We start from the raw sequence: 19997 nt of genomic DNA, 5'->3' as shown, positions 1-19997 counted from the left end.
CATCTAATGTCACCAAATCTAACGTAGATGCAATTATCCCCTGATCGGTGAGTTAGGGCGTTATTAACTTAACTTGGAAAGAAACAGAAATAACCCCCATAGTTATCAAGAAACTACAAAAGATATAGTCATACAGTTTTATAAATGCAAAATGATCCCAAAAGATCCTCTTCCTCACAACAGTTGTTCAAGTTAGTGAGAAGATATTGGTTCTCCCCGCCTTGAACAGGATCTCAACCCCAAAAAGAAAACAATTATAGAGGGTAACCCCTTGGTGAAAACGACTGCCAGGTGATCACTCACTACAGCATTTGTTTTCCAATTTGAGATGGACATTAAGTATTTAAGTGTTCCTGTCTGCTGTGTGCCTAGAAACTGTGCTTTAGAGGAACACTTAAAGTCTGCAAGTTGCCAAACCATAATAAAAGGCAATTCTCTCATGTCATTAATTGCTAAACAAGAGGAAAATGGCATTTACACTATTTAATTATCACATAATATATGAAATAGAAGCGTATTCAAGTTGATCAGAAGAAAACCATCTTTATCGACAAGTATCATCTTATAAGTCCAAAACTTATCCCTTTTTCTCATCAAACACATATTTGCCTGATGATAAGTTTCTTTGAGGAATTTCATCAAACGCTACCACACTACCACTAAACCATATGAGGTAATTCTCCAGAATTGTTTCTAAAATAAACCATTCTTAAACTTCTACATTGGACCAATTCTTAACTCCCAAAATTTACTTCTCACTACATTTTTAAAAAAAAAAGGTAGTTATTAATCACGGCTTTTTTTTTTAGTCTCCTTAATATATGGAAAGACACTCTCAGTTGCTCTTTCAAATTACAAAAATAAATTTTAGAAACATGATCCATCGAAAATCGTCGAGATTTGATAAATTTCCGAGACACATCGGTCGATTTTCATTTCTGTTGCTCACTTACTTTCGCGCAACGTTTGAAAACAGTCTCTTTTATCTTCTTCGTCGTGTATGTGCCGGGTCAAGAAAAGCCCATATGGAAAAATGATCCCAACTGATCGGGCTGGGTTTGGGCTTATCTGGTTTATTGCTTGATCAAACAAGAGTACCATAATGTGATCGTTGGACAGTACAGTTGTCGGTAGAATCTTTGCTGATTTTGAATTCTTTGTGTTGACACTAGTTGTTCTGTTTGGTTCGATGCAACCAAGCGCAAATAGCAAATGGGTGCAATTACATCGTAATGTATTACAAAGAATTGCAATAACAATTCACTTAACCTGTTTGGTTAGAGTAGTGCAAAAGCATCTTATATTTTTTTCATCTTCTTCACAAATACATAACTAAATAACCACATGATTTTCTTCCCTCAATAATTTCAAATTCTAAATACACATTTTAAGATTAAAACAAGTTTTTAAATGCTAAACAGTTTATTTTCAGATCTCATTCACAAAAACTACCTAAAATCTTTTTTTTTTCTCAATTTTTTTTTTCGATTTTTTATCTAATTTCGACAGAGATTCAACAAAATTAGTTGATTTGAGTTGGTTTAAATCTTCATAGAGAGGAGATTGAGATTCAATGAAAAAAATTAGTTAATTTGAGATGGTTTATTCTTCATGAAGAGGAGAAATTGAAATGAAAAAACTAAAAATTTATTTTCTTTATTGGTGGCAGCTACAAAATAGGAGAAAATTACAAAAAAAAGCTAAGAAAGAGAGACAGAAATTGCAAACAGTTACACTGTTTTTTTTAGCTGCAACAAGTTGCCTCCTCACCTATTTATATGGTGCACATGAGTGCAACTTATTTGCATAACTACCACTTTGCATTAGTGGGCCAAAGACCAGTAAATGGATAGTTAGTGGGAAATGGGTGCAAATGCATCCCATTACAGTGAACCAAACAGAGCATAGTGTGTTGGTCATTTGGCCAGACTATGCTATAATACCATCTAAAATTTGTAGCATCCAACACAAAACCAATTCCCAGTTAGGAGGAAAAGAACCACAAATCTCAAATTATATAAATACTACAAAGATATGGGCTAAAGACATTATAGAAGCAGAAGTTAAACCGTTGAACTATGAACTCAGTGGGAGCTTTTTAGTGTGATTGTTCATATGTAGTTCATGATCTTAATGTATTTGGATGTTGTGGTTTGTGTCTTAGAAGATTAGTAGTTTAGTGTTTGCTATCAACCATATATTTGTAGCAGATCGTTAAGACTCAGGTCTTTAGATCCGTTCACACCTGGATTGTACAATTGTTTTAAATTGAAATAATTACATACTAGTATTTAGCCTGTGTCTACGACACTGTTTCAAATTAGGCTCAAAAGAACCCCAACCAACCAATTGATAAAAGTCCAGTCCACAAAACAGCCATTGTTGACCAAATCAACAATGATCCAGTACTCTTTCAAATTAACATTTTAAACTACACATATCCTATAAGATTTTGGATCTGCCATGTTATAACTTGTGAGAAATATTTGTAGCTATCAATGGGGCTTTGCGGGCCCACACCAAGCTTTTTTTATTAGATAGATATACCATATATTTTTTTCAACTAATTCCTGGATCGGACATTGAAAAAAAGATTGTGCCCAACGAGCCGGTTGAAAGTGGCAGAGATGTTTTAATCCCATTTTGGACGTGGTCTCCACACAATAAGTAATTTTGACAAAAACACAGTTACGTTTATCATCAATCCCATCCTCCCCCTTAGCAACTGTCTTTGGTTTGTGTTATACTCTAAACTCTGATAGTCTAATCTACTGAGAAAATAAATTGATTCTAAAATAGACCTTACTATTATATATATAAAGGTCCCTTATATAAACGTGTAAGTAGGATTACTAACTTGGTTGCACTCTGTTGCTTGTTAGTAAATAAGTTAGACATACTTATATATTTTCCAGAGATTGCAAGAGATGGGTGGACCACATTCAACCATCAATTTAGTGCTTAAAAAGGTAATGGGTTACTAACGTGAGGGAACACTTGCCTTCAATTTGCTTTTTGTCGTTGAATAGCTTACTTGAAGATCAAAAACATGCTTAGAATTTCAGATCAGAAGATCTTAGGAATCACTTCTAATCATTTTTCGAAATCACCAGTTACATACGTTTAAAACCTACAAATTAAGGCATACCGAAAACCACCACTTTATTTAAAAAAAACAGTGCACCTATTTTCACATAGAGACAAATAGTAACAAAACTCAACTCTTTAATTTATCAACCTCGTTCAAAGCATTTACAACTCATATATCTAGATGATTCCCGTAAAAAGGTTAAGATAAATAACTTTGCTTAAAGATTGTCATAATGCTAACATTCATTGATCTATACTTTCTCCACAAAAATACACTATTTAGATCTACAGCTAAATACTAACCTCATCTTGGAAAAAAAAACTCAAAAATTGCTCGCACTTTTCGTTCTTCTTTGAAAACCCTCAAAGCACCAAACCTTCATTGCCAAGACCCCGGCCCACATCGCCTACTTTGGCTAGAGATATGGCCACATCTAAAGTCTGCAACTCATAATAACTTGGTACTCAGTTTCAAGGGAAAATGTCTATACCATGACAAAATCAATTCAATATGTTCAATAGGTATAGGGTCCAAAATCAATTCCAAATGGTCAGTAGTAGTATTTGTTCTAATTTTTTTTGGGATAATCTGTGAACGGGTCTCTCCTTTATAAATGCAAATTTCCTCAAAACCAAAATCAACAATATCATAGATGTTTAAGAGAGCAGAATGGTGGGGTTGTTAAATTTTGTATAAATCGTAGTCTATACAATTTTACGGGTGCTTGAGGGTTGAGACGCCAAAATTGATTGAATAAATTTCATCTAATGGTACTCAATCATCCAGTTGGAGCTTGGGCTTGGTTTTTCTTTTTTTGTTGTGTCAAAATGAGGCGAGAGAAGAAGTGAGAGCAAGAGAGAATTATATTATTAAAAGGATTTTCTACCTGTAAAGGAAAGTTTTCAAGGAACAATCTCCAAACACCCCACGAAACTGGCTAGTCAATAAAAAAAGATGTTGAATGTCTCGCCCTCCAAAAGAAAAAGAGCATAATTATTAACCAACACCGCACTACGGTTTTTTCCGCATTTCAACTTATAATGTTCTCCCCAAAACCAATCTAACGTCACTCTATCATTCTTAGTTTAATTTTGGAAGAAGAGAAAAATAAAAAAGAGGGTTTGAAGAGATGATTTTTTTTTTTAGAGTTGGAAGTGTTTTGTAGAATTGAAAAAAAAATATGGAAATAGGTTTTTATCTATTTTGGATTACGAACAATTGAAATCGCCAAAAAAAGGCGTAGAATTACTTTTTTTATGAAAAATCTGATCTGTCAGTCTCAGAGAAAAAAGGGGGGCTGACGTGGGTCACTGGGAGCATTCTCAACTACTCAGTATTAATAGGGTCTTTGATTACCGCAACATTGAAATATTTAAAGTTCCAAAATAAGATATGCAAAATACATATGTAATATTACGATATGTTTTTTACCTAACAAAAAAATGGTTTCTATCTAAAGAAAAATCCTCCCTTGCAAATTTGGATTTAAAATCATTCATTATGTCTTTTGGATTTGTGTATCTTGTTTTTGTGTTTAGCAAAAAAAATTATTTAATATTTATATAATGAAAATTATGATCCAATTATAAAAAAACTCGGTTCACCGGGTTGAAATTGAGCTTATTGGTTCGGAACGGATCGGATCCGGAATAAAAAAAAAGTTTTCAATTCGGTTCTGGTTCTCTAACTCAAATATCTGTTTGGGTCGGGTCCGGTTCTGGGTCTGTATTGTTGAAAAACGGATCGGTTTTGGATTTGCATATATCCGGACCGATCCAACCCATTGCCAGCCCTACATGTGCCTGTCCTTGCAAACCACAAGAATAGAGGAATTGTTGTTTTCTTGATCTGTTCTTTTGAGCTGTGGTTTCTGGTTAGAACTAGATTACTCGGTATAACGTGGTAGCCAAGCGAAATATAACCATGCGGCCTTTGAGGGCGAGCTTGTTCAAAAGAGGGAAGGGACACATGAGGGAAAAAAAGCATCAGGCGAACAAATGAGCCATGGCAAAGAGGAATGATTGAGACTAGGTAGTGATGCTTTTCATGTTCGTAATTTTCTTAACACTATAATAAGTTCTACAAACATTAATGAAGACACCACTCGGTTGGAATCATTCAGGAGAAGTTGCGAGAGTACGAAGCTAACAAAGAATGCTTTGACCCTGCAAGGCTGCAATAGTGTCTATTGGTCCGTATCATCATGGTAAGGCTAAGTTCAGGATGATGGACAAACTCAAGTACTAATTTAAGCGACAATTTGTCATACAATGTGGCAGGGACATTGAAGGTGTACACAGTGAGGTTTTACGTGAGGCTGTCGTGGCCAGATGTTGCCACGTTGAAGATTTTGTTAAGTTTAATGATAACTGTGAGGGACTAATATACACAACTAATGTATATTATATACGTGTCCAGCATAACTCATCACATAACTATATCAAGACCTGCTAGGTTACTCACGTCAAGACTTGCTAGGTCGCTCATACCAAGACCTGCCAGGTCGCTCACGTCAAGACCTCAGCCAAGTCGCTCATACCAGGTCGCTCAGTCAGGTCTTGTAATGCTCAAAGAAGGAAAGACAGTCGTTATAGCAATTCTATAACAACAACCATGCACTCATTTATCCTCTATTTAAGCTCATTCAAGAGCCACATTGACCAAGGGTCACAGGCTATAAATGACGAGGGAACTAACAAAATAAAGGGGGGAGCTCTACGCTCACATTCTTTCAATCTCCAACTCAATCACACAACATGAACTACGTCTGACTTGATTGCAGTTCACCGGAGAACTGGATACGTAGGCAGTTTGATTATTCGAACTCAGTCATATCATCACCAATCTCATCTATCCCCTATTCTCATAGGTTGATCACAGATCATACACAAAATGCACCTTTACAATAATTATTTATCAGCAATAATGTTTTTGGATGGTTGCTTCATTATGGAAAAATTCATTAATCTCCACTTAGTCCGACTTCACATGACTATGCTCACTGCGAGTGAGACTTATTCTTGCTTGAGAACCAATTCCCATTTGTATTTATAAAAGTGTTGATGAGAATGAGATTCACGGATGATGAAGGCAAAGGATTATTATTAATTTTATCAACCAAATTAGAAACCCAGAGTACCAGAAGCAACAACAGGAAATAATCTCTTTGATCTCTACCGGACATGCTTGTTAGGTGTCCATTATGAACATTTACGTTTAACGGAGGGAGAAGAAAGCGGATACTTCGGATCCCGACACCTATCGTTGACACTTATCGTAATGATAAACGGCTTCATCTTTATGACATACCTGCATCCCTTCCCCTGACCGAAAGCGTGTTCATGCTGGGTAGCTTCACAAGCCCGATAGCACAAATCTTTTTGGTTCTTAAAAAGAACAAGAAATTGGGCCTAACACCCAATTTTGGAGAAAATAGAGGACAGGGTTTTATTTTTGTAACTCACAAGAACAAATTCTAACAATTAGTAACTCACGAACCCACGATTTCAAATTTAGTAACCCTCAAGGACAAAATAAGTTGGCGCGGCCATTTTACTTTTTTTAAATGCCAGGTATACCCTTTCGTGAAAATAACCCTCAAAGACAAATGACCCGGATTTAAAGTAAATATTTTCCAATTTTACCCTTTCTGTCATTTTACTATGAACAATGAGTGTTTATACCTTCTACTGGTATATGAACAATGATTGTTCATATCTAAATAGGTGAATGTACTTTATACAATATATTAATATATGAACATTGAATGTTCATAGTAAACATTGAATGTTCGAATGTTCATACCTAAAAGACTATGAACATTGAATGTTCATACCCAATCAATATTTATACCCAAGGACTGTGAACATTGAATGTTCATACCCAAAGGACTATGAACATTAAATGTTCATACCCAATCAATATTCATACCCAAGGACTGTGAACATTCAATGTTCATACCCAAGGACTATGAACATCGAATGTTCATACCCAATCAATGTTCATACCCAAAGACTATGAACATCGAATGTTCATACCGGCCTAAAAGACTATGAACATTGAATATTCATACCCAATCAATATTTATACCCAAGGACTGTGAACATTTAATGTTCATACACAAGGACTATGAAGATCGAATGTTCATATCCAAAGGACTATGAACATTGAATAATGTTCATACCCAATCAATGTTCATACCCAAAGACTATGAACATTCAATGTTTATACTAAATACACCATGTCATTTCGTCTGGGTCGGGCCGTTAATTATTTCGCGTCAGGGGTATACTTGACATTTCATCTACCCGATCCGTTTTTTATTTCGCGTCAAAGGTATACTTAAACTTTCATCTACCCGGTCCTTGAGAATTACAAAAATAAAAAGGTGTCCTTGAGAAGTTGAGAGTCACTCCTTATAAAAAGAAACAGTTCCAGAAGGTTCAATTGTCCGAAATGAATTTATAGAGCCGTGTATTTCGAAACATTAAGTTGATAAAATTTCCGCCCCGGGCCGGAATGCGGTAGGGTTAACGGGCCTCACTGGGATCAACTTCAAAAACAGTTGTACATTCTAGAGATTAACTTTCTATGTACAGACTACAGAGCAAGAATTTCTAGAATAAACATCGAAATCACAAGCAAGTCTCGGCTCATGAACGTGGTTGCCTACGAGATGTGCCCTAATGGTTATATTGGGGGCCCGATTTAGACAACATTGGCCCAGGGCCGACCCTACGTACAAGATCATCCTCTTCTCTTTTTCACCTCAGTCTCTCTCTCTCCAGCATCAAGTAACTCTCTCTCTTAAAACGGAAGAATCAGCTATGAAAAGGGAGAAGGGGGAGGGGTCTGTAAAATCGGCCAAACGGAGAAAAAAAATAAAGAAACATTCTCAAAAGACAATTACTAGTATTTATTTGTCGGCTCTTTACCCTGAATTTCAAAACTTCTACTCTATAACACCAAATTTTAGCACCACCCAAGATACTAGTCTTCAAATATCTCCAATTGCTTCCTTCAATCCAAACTCCCAGTATTATTACCACGCTGCTAGTTGCATTCTAGGATCTAAAATATATGTGTTTGGAGGATTTTCTAAAAACCCCTCCCAAACGGGACTTGGATTGGGTCTCCGAGATGTCTTCGTTTGCAAGCTAAATGGGAAAAACAAATGGAAGAGTCTCCCACCAATGCTTGCACCGAGGGCGAAACCCAAAGTGATTACTTGTGGTGGAAACATCTACGTTTTGGGATGTTCACGATCACACACTTCAGAACTAGTTCCGTGGGGGGAGGTGTTTAATCCAAAAGCGAAACTTTGGTCTCCTCTACCTCCTCTCCCCTCCTCCATTCTTCTTATGAGTGGAGAAACCATTCCATATTTAATGGTTTTGTCTTCTGTCGTTCTTCCAGATCAGAAAAAGTTTCTTGCTTATTTATGTAGCGGCAAATTGGCTTGTTTTGATGTTGAACAATTGAAGTGGGAACTTCTCACACATGTTCCCACACAAGATCGGTCTGTTGAGTTTCCGGTTTACCCCTACATGGTGGCGGTAGACAACCTATTGTATATGTTTTTGGGTCTTAATTTATTTGTTTATGACTGGAACAACCCTAAAGATAAATTGAACCCTGTGTACGGTGGCTTCCCTAAGTTTACTAGACCCTTACCTTTTAGCGGGGAACGTCCCGTTTTTCCTTTCCATTTAGGGGATAGAAATTTTTGCCTTGTGTGGTGTCCTAGTGGCAATTCTAGTAAACGATATGATACTGAAGGGATGGTTTTTTGCTTGAAATTTCGGATTGATCAAAACACTGATTTTGGAGGGAAATGCTATTACTATGCGACCTTTCTTGGCTGTGAAATTTTTGCCCCTGATGCTGGCCCTATCTATTGGGAGTACGCCGCCATCTAGAGGTATGTAACTTTGTACATTTAGTTTACTTGTTAGTTATTTATGCTTTATCTACCCTACAAGCTCTGTATCGTTCCTTACCCAGAAAAAAAAATTAGGCAAAGCTAGGTGTATTAAAGAATTTCTTTTTGAAATTAAATATGAGCAATTCATCAAAACCTATTATGTAAGAGCTTAGCTATTGTATTTTTTAACGTATTAGGTTTTAAAAGTAACAAGAATTAGGAGATGTCAATTCTTTTTAGAAGCTCTCTGGTAATAAAGTTGAAAGAGTACAAACTTCGTGCTTGCAAAAGATGTATAAAATACTTTTATTTCTATTTGATGCGCCATCACTGCCTTTTCAGCAGAGAGAACTACAAGGATCATGAGTAGGGCGGTACATTTTTCTTATACCGTTAAAATCCCGCTAGAGATACATTTTGAACTTAGGGTGTGTTTGTTTAGTGGCAAATGGGCTCGGCAAACACTATTTTCCCACTGGAAGCACCATTTGCCTGTGTTTGAGAAATTACGAGCTCTCATGTAAAAGAAACTACTAATCTCCACCGTGCACAGTGGAGATTAGTAGCAGGTGTTTGAGAAATTACGAGCTCTCATGTAAAAGAAGCTAGGGGACAATATAGATAGTGAGCATGATTACTACTTGAGATAGTGATTGTTTGGTTTTTGATACTAGTGTTAAGCTTTGCATGAGCCATTGTATGCTTAAAATGTTGAATCATCCCAGCCATGCATAATTGAGAACGTAGGTGCACAGGTGCGTTTTAAGGCTTGGGTTTGTCACATCTTCTTAGATAGGGGTTGATGGTGACTCCTTTCTTTCTTCATTGGTTATTGGAATTCAGAAGTTTAAAAGCTTTTGTTGCTCACTCGAGTGCATCATTGGTCTTGCTTACCTAGTTTTATTAATTTGGTTAAATCGTTTTGAATATCGATTGGCATCGTTTTTATATATCTATTGTTTTGTTAAAATTGAGTATATGCATTTTTCTTAAGTAGGATACATAGATGCATTTCTTCGCATTTTTTTTCTTTAAATTCTTATATCGATTGTCATATTTTGTGCAGTGTGTGGACTGGTGGTGGTGCGGTGTGTGGACTGGTGGTGGTGCAGTGTAGACTGGTGATTAATTGATAATGTGTCTTTTAGATATTGTGGTAATTAATTGACAATGTGTCTTTCGGATATTGTGGTGATATTTGGATATTGTGTCTTTTGGATATATATTATGTTATTGATGATATTTTGTTGTAAAATGTTCTTGTTTTTACTTGTGGATATATATTATGTTGTTGATGTTATTTTATATATGTCAATTACTATGTCACATCTTATTGATTATTTGCAACTATAAACAACGGAAACTGGCACTACGCCGATTGATGTTGTTTATATTTGCAAGTACTATGTATGTTATTTTATTGTTAAGTTGTGGTGGTGTTGTAGTGTGTGTGAGTATGTGAGAGAGTGCTGGTTCAATGTGGTGTGTGTGGAGGTGGTGGTGGTGCTGGTGTGTGTGGAGGTGAGTCTGCTGTGTGAGTGTGTGCTGGTAGGTGTTGCAGGTGGTAATGTGAGTGTGGGCAGGTGGTGATGAGTGCGCTGGTAGCTAGTGTGTGCAGGTGGTGGTGTGAGTGTGCTGCTAGCCAGTGTGTGTGTATGTGAGTGTGTGCAGGTGGTAATGTGAGTGTGCTGGCAGCTAGTGTTTGTGCTGGTAGCTAGCTAGTGTGTGTGCTGGCAGCTAGTGTTTGTGCTGGTAGCTAGCTAGTGTGTCCAGTATCTTGAAGCAGAGAAGGAAAAAGTCTTAGCAGATCAAGCAGCTGAAGCGGAACTTTTACGCAATAATCAATATGAAAAGTTCCAACCACAACCTGCTAGCAAGATAAAAGCTTATAAGATTGCCTTCCAGGAAGAGATGACTTCTTCTGCAGCTTCAAAGACTACCCCTTCTTCATCCAAGACACAAGAAGTTACTGAACAGAGTGACATTAAATGTGAAAGCAAAGCTTAGCCTCCTAGGATGGGGCACAAAGTTTAGGATGACACCAACTGTTAAAAGCTCCTTACCAAGTCTGACATAAGCATTGTCCAATGCTAGACGGTTTCTATTTTGGCAACACTTTAACTGTTGTACTGTTGTATGAGGCTTAATTGGTTAACAGTTATCAGATTAAATTTGTACTACTGTCCAAACACAAATCAGTGTAACCAGGGTTCGATGTAGTATGTCTTATACTCTTATGTGCCTCTTGAAATGTAGCTCTCTGAAAATCAGTGTAACCGTGTGAATAGTCTTCTTCTGCAGCTTCAAAGACTACCCCTTCTTCATCCAAGACACAAGAAGTTACTGAACAGAGTGACATTAAATGTGAAAGCAAAGCTTAGCCTCCTAGGATGGGGCACAAAGTTTAGGATGACACCAACTGTTAAAAGCTCCTTACCAAGTCTGACATAAGCATTGTCCAATGCTAGACGGTTTCTATTTTGGCAACACTTTAACTGTTGTACTGTTGTATGAGGCTTAATTGGTTAACAGTTATCAGATTAAATTTGTACTACTGTCCAAACACAAATCAGTGTAACCAGGGTTCGATGTAGTATGTCTTATACTCTTATGTGCCTCTTGAAATGTAGCTCTCTGAAAATCAGTGTAACCGTGTGAATAGTTGTCGCCACGAAACCATAAGGAAATGAAAAGGGGGGAAAAGAGATGGTTAAGAGGTAGAAGAAGGGGGAGAAGAAATTACTGCGCTTTGGAGAGGGAGGGAGAGGAAGATGAAGGGAAGTTGTAGATCGTTGCGGGAAAGTGGAGATAAGAAATGACGGGGGTCCGGCATTTGTGCTTGATGATTAATTGTCAGTTGGACGTGTTGAGAACGGTTGTGTTTATGCAGAAGGAAAATGTTTTGAATCTACGTGTGTGGAGTGAGTTTTTGAGATCAGTGTCTCTAGTGTCTCTGTAACCTTGCCATGCATTTGTGGCTTATATATTTTTTCATGTTCAAATATTGTGAATTGCTTGATTTGCTTCTTGATTACTTGTTTCACCTTACGTTTGAGATTAACCCTGTGTATCGGTTGATTTTTGGTCAAAAGTCTTCAATCTAAGCTGGACATTACCATCTACAGTTATCAGAGGCAATGGATATTATGAGAACAAGGTAAGACTTGCTTATTTTATCTTGAAAAAGTATACAACTATGCTCTGGGTCTCATATCTGCTTGTTCTGGTATTATTTATGAATTTTATATATCTGTTCGCTGACTCAGATTGTTGTTCAAGTATGTGTTTAGGAATAACTGATGTAGAGAAGAGTTCATAGTAGGCGTTGTCTGAGAAAGACATCTGGAGAAGCGAGATGCGGTGACTTTTAAGGTCGTAAACTCTGTATCCTTAATAAGCTAATAGGAGGTGGTCATAAAGCGGAGCACTATTAAAAAGCATTTCATGGGGTGTTTTCCAATTGAGATTTGGCGTGGGTATGCGGTTTATTAGGTAGGCAGCAGTTAAAATGGCATTCACCCCAAAATGTTAAAGGAAGATGGGTTTTAAATCCTAGTGCTCTTGCAACCTGCTTCAGTTCCATTATCGCAAACTTGACACAAAATTGAGCTTTAACCATGTTGCAATATTTTGAAGGTGATGCAAGCTCCTGACTTAAAACGCACGAGGTACACGTACTCCGTACACCCAATTGCATTTTTGTGTGTAATCATCAGCTATTGTCAAGAATTAGTGTGTTCCAACGTGAGATACGGTTTGATATGATAACCACCGCAAATGTCACAATAAATTGCTCGAAAGGTTTAGTTAGTGCATCTGGTAGCAATCTTATTAAAAGGTTTACAAGTTTGTTTAGAATGAACACACAACACAATGAGAATTAAACGTAAAGACAGAAGGGCAACTAGAAGAAATTTTATTTAAAGACGGATGTCCAAGGTGCATATGCCAACACTGGATTCATGGTGACGACTCACTGGCATGACTACTGAGGAGAAGTTATTAGAATATTAGGCGACACAGTGATAACGTCTATCTCTTAGTTCACTCATTCCAATCAGCTTCCTCGTTGAAACACAGAAGGATGGAAAAAAAAATTGCAGCAGAGTTAAGACGTTCAGTCAGTTTGCTGATAGATAAAAATTCCACTCTTGCCACTTTCCAATGTTTACAAAGGCTTGCAATCAACGTATTGAATCTAATGGTATCTTGATCAACACCTGCTAGCTCCAACATCAACCACTTTTTCTAGACTTCTGTGTCTGGATAGACAAATCTACCTCAGTTGTAAATAGTTATCAAAATATTTGAAAGTAGTTAAATCAAAAAAGAGAAGGCTAAAATATGGTACCTGTGGACCAAAACCTTTGAAGAAAATTGGAACTTCCAAGTTTGAGACATAACATATTAAAAGCAAAAGGGAAAGTCTGGTGGAGTTCATATTCTATCTGTTGGGATAGTTAGGAAATTCTGTAAAACAAACAAACAAACGAAAGAAAGAAATAAAAAACCTTAGTTGTTTTGCCGAGAAAATTAATGCCGAAAAAGATAAGAAAAAATAATGATTAAGTTACCAAACGATTTTGTCTGTGATGAAAAGTATAACGGATAAAATGAAACAAGTTCAGAAAAGATGGTTCCCCGGGATCTTCGTAATGAGCATATCTTTCATGAATTACTGAACCTTCAGTAATGTAATACTGAAAATTGAAATACGGGTGTTCACGCTGAAGTCCTACCAACGTATCATTAATTTCATACCAAAATACTGAATTATGAGTCAAAGAATCTAACATATACACAAAGTCTCTTCTTCTGGCAGAACTCCATAGGCAATAGTGGTTCAAAATATAATATGTATACAACGCGGACTATATATATATAAAGAGCAGTTCTTCGGTACGCAGGCTGTATGGTGCGCAAGCCTCAAGAAACCATAGATTCAGTACGTTGTGATGCAATACACCCTCACCCCTTTGTGATGAGTGGTCCAGATTCTCTACACCCTGCGCACAGAAGATTTAGCCATATATAATTAGAATTGTGTTTGAGGGTAGACGAGTCAATGTGCAGTTCAGATTGCGTCTAAACTTTATAAATACTGTTGAGGAAGTCTGCTTGAATAACGTTTTATGATTATTTTGAAACAGTAAATTAACGTGCTCTAAATAAAAACATCTCATACTCTAATAAACACATTTTAGGTCATCTCCAATGGGGGTGTAGAATTGCACCTCCACGTACGTGCCATACGAAAAACTCCCACTACGTATTAATCTTACATATTTGGATTGTAAAACGTGGGCGTCATTTATGTCACTCCGAGTGACACCGATTCTCACGTTTACATATAGCCAAAATTAGAATTAGAGAGGGGCGTCACTTGGAATGACATCCAAACATATATTTAAACTGCACACCATAAAAGCATTTAGTAGTTTTTAATTTTCAAAATTGTAGATCTCACTTCAACGGCATGAGCAACCATTGCTGGAGTTTGAAAGGAATAAAATATATTTTTCTTAAGCACTAGGATATGCAAACCAAACGAAAGTTTGCAATCAGAATGCACAAAATTTAAACACAAGTCTGCTTACCCTTGAGGGTGATCTAATAGACTTTTAAGGCTCAATATCTCATTAGGTATTTCAACAGGTACGATATTGAAGTAGTCTTCAAAGAGTTGAATAAGAGTTTTTACTGCGGTGTAATCATGCTCCAGCGCCGGCATTTCATCTGCACAATTGGGCTCGTCATGATTAGAATCTCGTAATTGATAAAGAGAGTAAAAACTTAGTAATGTTTGTTATACTTACTGGTGGTATAATCTTCTGAGGATAAGTACGCTTTTGTGTAAACCCCCGATTCAAAAGAGATTGCATCCATATTGGCCACAGTGCCAACTGCGGTGTTGTTCTTGATGTGGTGACAGCGAATAGCACTGAATATTGCTCTTTGATTTTATATATATATATATTTTTTTTTTAAATACAGAAAAAACATTGTCAGTAACTAGTCAAAGAAAAGTGTGTGTATAAGAATGATGGGGTATGCCAACAAGTTGTTAGTCAAGCATAAGGGTGGAATTTGAGCTGAGCGGCTTGGGCTCGGCTTGGTTCGAGATCGCTCGTATATAGTAACTATATGAGGTTATGAGCCGAGCTCGAGCTCGAGCTCAAATTAAAGCTCGTGTAACAAATGAACTTGATGAAGCTCGGCTCATTTAGCTCAAATAGCATTTTTGTAGTGTAAAATAACCGAGCTACTAGGACTCGGTTCGAACTCGCTCGTTTAACTATATGAGCCGAGCTCATGTTCAATTTAAGACTCGTGTAATAAACGAGCCAAACTTGAGCATAGGAAAGCTCAGCTTGAATTCCACCCTTCCAAGCCTGTTAGATATTACATTGAAGTCTGTATCAAGGGCATAAATATAATTACAGAATATATAATAGAAACGAAAAATTACGTAACAACATTGTAATCTTCTTAATTGGCCACTGTTTCATGCATCCACACCAAAACTCAAGGGCATATCAACTGTTTTTTAGCTTTATTACTGAAGTAATCTCCCTTTGTTCCAAAGCAAAGTCAAAACTAATGACCTCATATCCCGACTCCCGTTAAAAACAATAGAGGCAATTTACGAATTACGACTCTTTCTTTAAGCTTACAAACCATGGTCAAATGTGAAAAGAAAAAATCCCATGTCCCAACAAAATTATGACTTGCAGGTTGATAATAGGATAAGTATATGGTACAATCCATTGAGTAGTTGCCTTGAACAATATGCAATTTTTCATACCAAGCTCAAACCTAATCTGTTAACGTTGAAATCCACGATCTCAAGACTCAATGATGAACCTGCTAAATGGATATCAACATTATGTGCAGAAACAATGCAAAACTGGATACCACTAACAGAACATACTTCAAGCATAACGAAGATGCAAGTTTTATAAACGTCAATCTTTATAAATGATCAATTTAACAATTTTCTTGATCAAATGCTTTCTTCTTTTAAATAAGTGGCCAGTTAAGAAAAAAATAATAATAATAATAAAATAATAAAATAATAAATATATATATATATATATATATATATATATATATATATATATATATATATATATATATATATATATATATATTACTTGATGAGATTAAATAAGTGGCCAATTGAGGAGAGTAAGAGATTACTTGATGATCGCTTGTCCAACCCTTCCAAAGCGCACGTATTGTGTGGCGAAACTATACAAGCCGCATTCAAAAGAGTAACAGGTGCCTGAAAGAGGCATTAGCACTTAGTCTCCTGATGCATCTAATTTCATTTGAATACGTTGTATCTGATTGTATTCAATTATATTGTATTGATTTAGTTGAAATTCTCATGGTCATATGTGTTGTGTATATGCACTTGTGAAGTGAGTGTTGAGTAGTGTGGGATCTTTTTATTGTGATTAATTGTTGAATTATCGTTAATTAGACACTGGTTACTCTCAAAACAGACATCTTGTGCAGCAACTTGATGGAAAACACACGTGTTACTTTGACTGCTATTCTGCGTGCTTTTTCTCAAACAAATAGAGACTCATTCTGGCTTTCCTACCCTAGCTGTGAACCCACGTACAAGTACAATGTTAATACATATGATAAGAAGTATCTTATCTCCCTTTTGAATGCGGCTTGTATAGTTTCGCCACACCATACGCATAGGCAGCTCAAGTCAATCGGGGGCCCTAAGCAAAGTCCCAATAAAATTGTTATATCTTATAGATCGATATGATTTGTTTACGTTATTTCATATGAATGCAAACGCTTAGTTTATTTAACAAAAAATTTAGAAAATAACAATTGTTGTAAAAATTGATCCTAACATTTTCTTTTTTCTTTCTTCAATAGTCTCCCCCACAAACATTTTTTTTATATAACAAAAAATTTAGAAGATAACAATTATTATAAAAATTGATCCTAACATTTTCTTTTTTCTTTCTTGAATAGTCTCCCCCCACAAACATTTTTTTTTATATAACAAAAAATTTAAAAGATAACAATTATTGTAAAAATTGATCCTGACATTTTTTTTTCCCTTGAATAGTCTCCTCCACAAACATTTTTTTTTTATAACAAAAAATTTAGAAGATAACAATTATTGTCAAAATTGATCCTAACATTTTCTTTATTCTTTCTTGAATAGTCTCCACAAACTTTTTTTTTAATTGAATTTTATTAATAAAAAAAACAAAAATACAAAGTGAAGTAGAAACATAGGAGTGTTGTGAGGGAGATCCTCACATACAGAGAGATCTAAGACAAAACACCATAAATACATAAGGAAGAGTGGAAGAATAAAAAAATATCCTACACCTATAACATCGTAGCAAATCATGGCCAAACAACAATGTCACAAACTTTAAATTTCAATAGATTTATTTAACAAAGAATTAGAGAGATAGAGAGAGAGAGAGAGAATAAATTAAACAATATAGAAAAACCAAATAAGACAAAAGAATGATATAAATAATATTAAAGTGTTGGCTTCAATTTGATAAATTTCGTGCCTGTTTATTTATTGGAGAAGGCGAAAATGCTAGGGAAACGGAGAGGTTTAATGCGATTTTCTAATTTTCAATTTTCCAATGTAAAACCGTTTATCTAACAAATTAAAATAAATGAAAAACAAATAGTGAGCTTTTTTTTCACAATAAAACAATAATAGACTTATGACTGTAGGTGGGATAAGATATACTAGGCCCCTTGGACGGCGGGCCCTAAGCGGCTGATTATTTTGCTATAGGGTAGAACCGGCCCTAACCATACGGTGCGTTTTGGAAGCGTTGGACAAGCGATCATCTTGTCCAACGCTTAACATCTTGATGATCGCTTGTCCAATGCTTCCAAAGCGTATTGTATGGTGTGGCGAAACTATACAAGCCGCATTCAAAAGAGAGATAGGATACTTCTTATCATATGTATTAACATTGTACTTGTACGTGGGTTCACAGCTAGGGTAGGAAAGCCGGAATGAGTCTCTATTTGTTTGAGAAAAAGCACGCAGCGAGCCGATCAAAGTAAACGCGTGTGTTTTCCATCAAGTTGCTGCACAAGATGTCTGTTTTGAGAGTAACCAGTGTCTAATTAACGATAATTCAACAATTAATCACAATAAAAAGATCCCACACTACTCAACACTCACTTCACAAGTGCACATACACAACACATATGACTTGAGAATTTCAACTAAATCAATACAATAGAATTGAATACAATCAGATACAACATATTCAAATGAAATTAGATGCATCAGGAGACTAAGTGTTAATGCCTCTTTTAGGCACCTGTTATGTGATGCCATGAAATTCAATGTATCCCTTGAGCATTATAACCTCCTATCTGGTTCATGATAGATCATGGACAGGAAAGAGACAATAAATTTGGATTCGAGGTCAAAGGACGAGTAATAGACTCCTTATTCTAACAAACGAATTGCAGCACTAGATACGACATACTAGTGTCTCAGTCAGAGTTCTAGCAAACCCATGGCTCATCTAAGAAATGCATGTTAAACCCCTTATAAAAGGATACTAATCCTACCAATCATCATTGTTGTTTAAGCTTAAGACAGAGTTTACATATATAAGCATGACCAATTGCAGTATATCCGAACATTTACTTAAGTATTTTCGTATAGATAACAGGTCCATGGACATCTTCAGCATGACCCTCCACATGTACTTACATTTTGACAATCATTGATTTTCTTATCATTAATATATATATAAAAACGTACAACCATACCCACCCGGCCACCCCTGCCTACCTCATAAATGCAGGATATCCACTAAAATTTGTATTTATTTTTCTAATTTAACGTCATAAATCAAATGGAAAAGTTCCAAACTTTAGTGGGTGTTTGGTTCTCATTTTTTCAAAAAATTATTTTTTCTTAAAAAACATTTTTATGAAAAAATATTTATTCTAAAAACAATTTTTCAATAAACATATTTGGTTGTGATTTTTTTTAAAAGTTATTTTATAAAATCAGATTTCGCACTATGTTTTTTGATATATTTTGGCATATCGTGGCATAAATCACTAAAGTCTAAAACATCCGGAAAGTTATTTGCCTTTAACACCCAAAGTGTTTCCTTCAAAGAAAAATAGTTTTTTAACTTGAAAAACAAATTTTACCTAATTATCATAAAACAAGTTTTTGGGACCAAAAAATGTTTTTTTGGATGAAAAACTATGTTTTTTTTAAAATAGAAACCAAACACATTTATTTTTTCAAAAAATGTTTTTTCACTAATAAACACTTTTTGGCAATAAATAAATAGGATCCAAATACCCCCTTAACTTTACCCTATACATTGAATCCGGCCATATCAAAACCCGAATAGTACTGAATTACAAAGAATTTACTGAAAACAACTATGACCCAACTGGAAACTTTCATTTATTCGTAGTTTTCCTTGTTTTGATAGTAACCCAATGTATTTGATCAGAATTAAAGATAACTCGACAATTAATCAGGCAATACAAAGATCCAAACACACTCAACAGTCAACACTCACTTCACAAAACCAACATTAGATCAAAGCAAAAAAATCAACTAATAACTAAAATTCAGAACTCAGAACTCAGACAAAAATGTATAGATGAATAAAAATTTTAAGATCAAGAAACCCCATATGAATAAAGAAGTAACCTTTAAATATAATCTAGACCAGAGATGATGTTGTTGAGCGCAATTGTGATCTAAGAGAGAGAGAGAGAGAGAGAGATGTAATAAAGAGGAACGAGTGAAGAATGAACTCAAGCGAAATTCGTTTTTTTTTTGTTTATTCATAAAAACATCGTTCGGATGACGTCCTCCAGGGGTTTATTGGTGTTTCGAATCGGCTTTTCAAATTTTATAAAAACATCGGGCAAAAGTTAGTGTAGTGAAGTAGAAAATGAAACATGTTCTACTTGTTCCAAAAT

At 35.7% G+C, this 19997-nt stretch overlaps 2 long non-coding RNA genes across 3 annotated transcripts; one reads left to right on the top strand and one right to left on the bottom strand.

Moving 5' to 3' along the window:
* The first annotated feature begins 7861 nt into the window (after positions 1-7861).
* Positions 7862-10314, top strand: LOC147484552 (uncharacterized). The gene is made up of 2 exons (XR_015206337.1): positions 7862-9011; positions 10081-10314. It is a non-coding gene; the product is annotated as an uncharacterized LOC147484552 (long non-coding RNA).
* A 2776-nt stretch (positions 10315-13090) lies between these two features.
* On the bottom strand, positions 13091-14970 carry LOC147484551 (uncharacterized). Of its 2 annotated transcripts, XR_015205848.1 has the most exons (4): positions 14831-14970; positions 14612-14750; positions 13366-13484; positions 13091-13276 (listed from the first exon to the last, which is right to left on the bottom strand). It is a non-coding gene; the product is annotated as an uncharacterized LOC147484551 (long non-coding RNA). The 2 variants fall into 2 exon arrangements; XR_015205847.1 differs by having other exon boundaries at positions 13091-13484.
* Between the last annotated feature and the right edge of the window lie 5027 nt (positions 14971-19997).

The sequence above is a fragment of the Coptis chinensis genome, chromosome 8 (assembly GCF_015680905.1).
Source record: "Coptis chinensis isolate HL-2020 chromosome 8, ASM1568090v1, whole genome shotgun sequence".
NCBI lineage: Eukaryota > Viridiplantae > Streptophyta > Magnoliopsida > Ranunculales > Ranunculaceae > Coptis > Coptis chinensis.
This window is presented reverse-complemented; position numbering and strand designations above follow the sequence as displayed.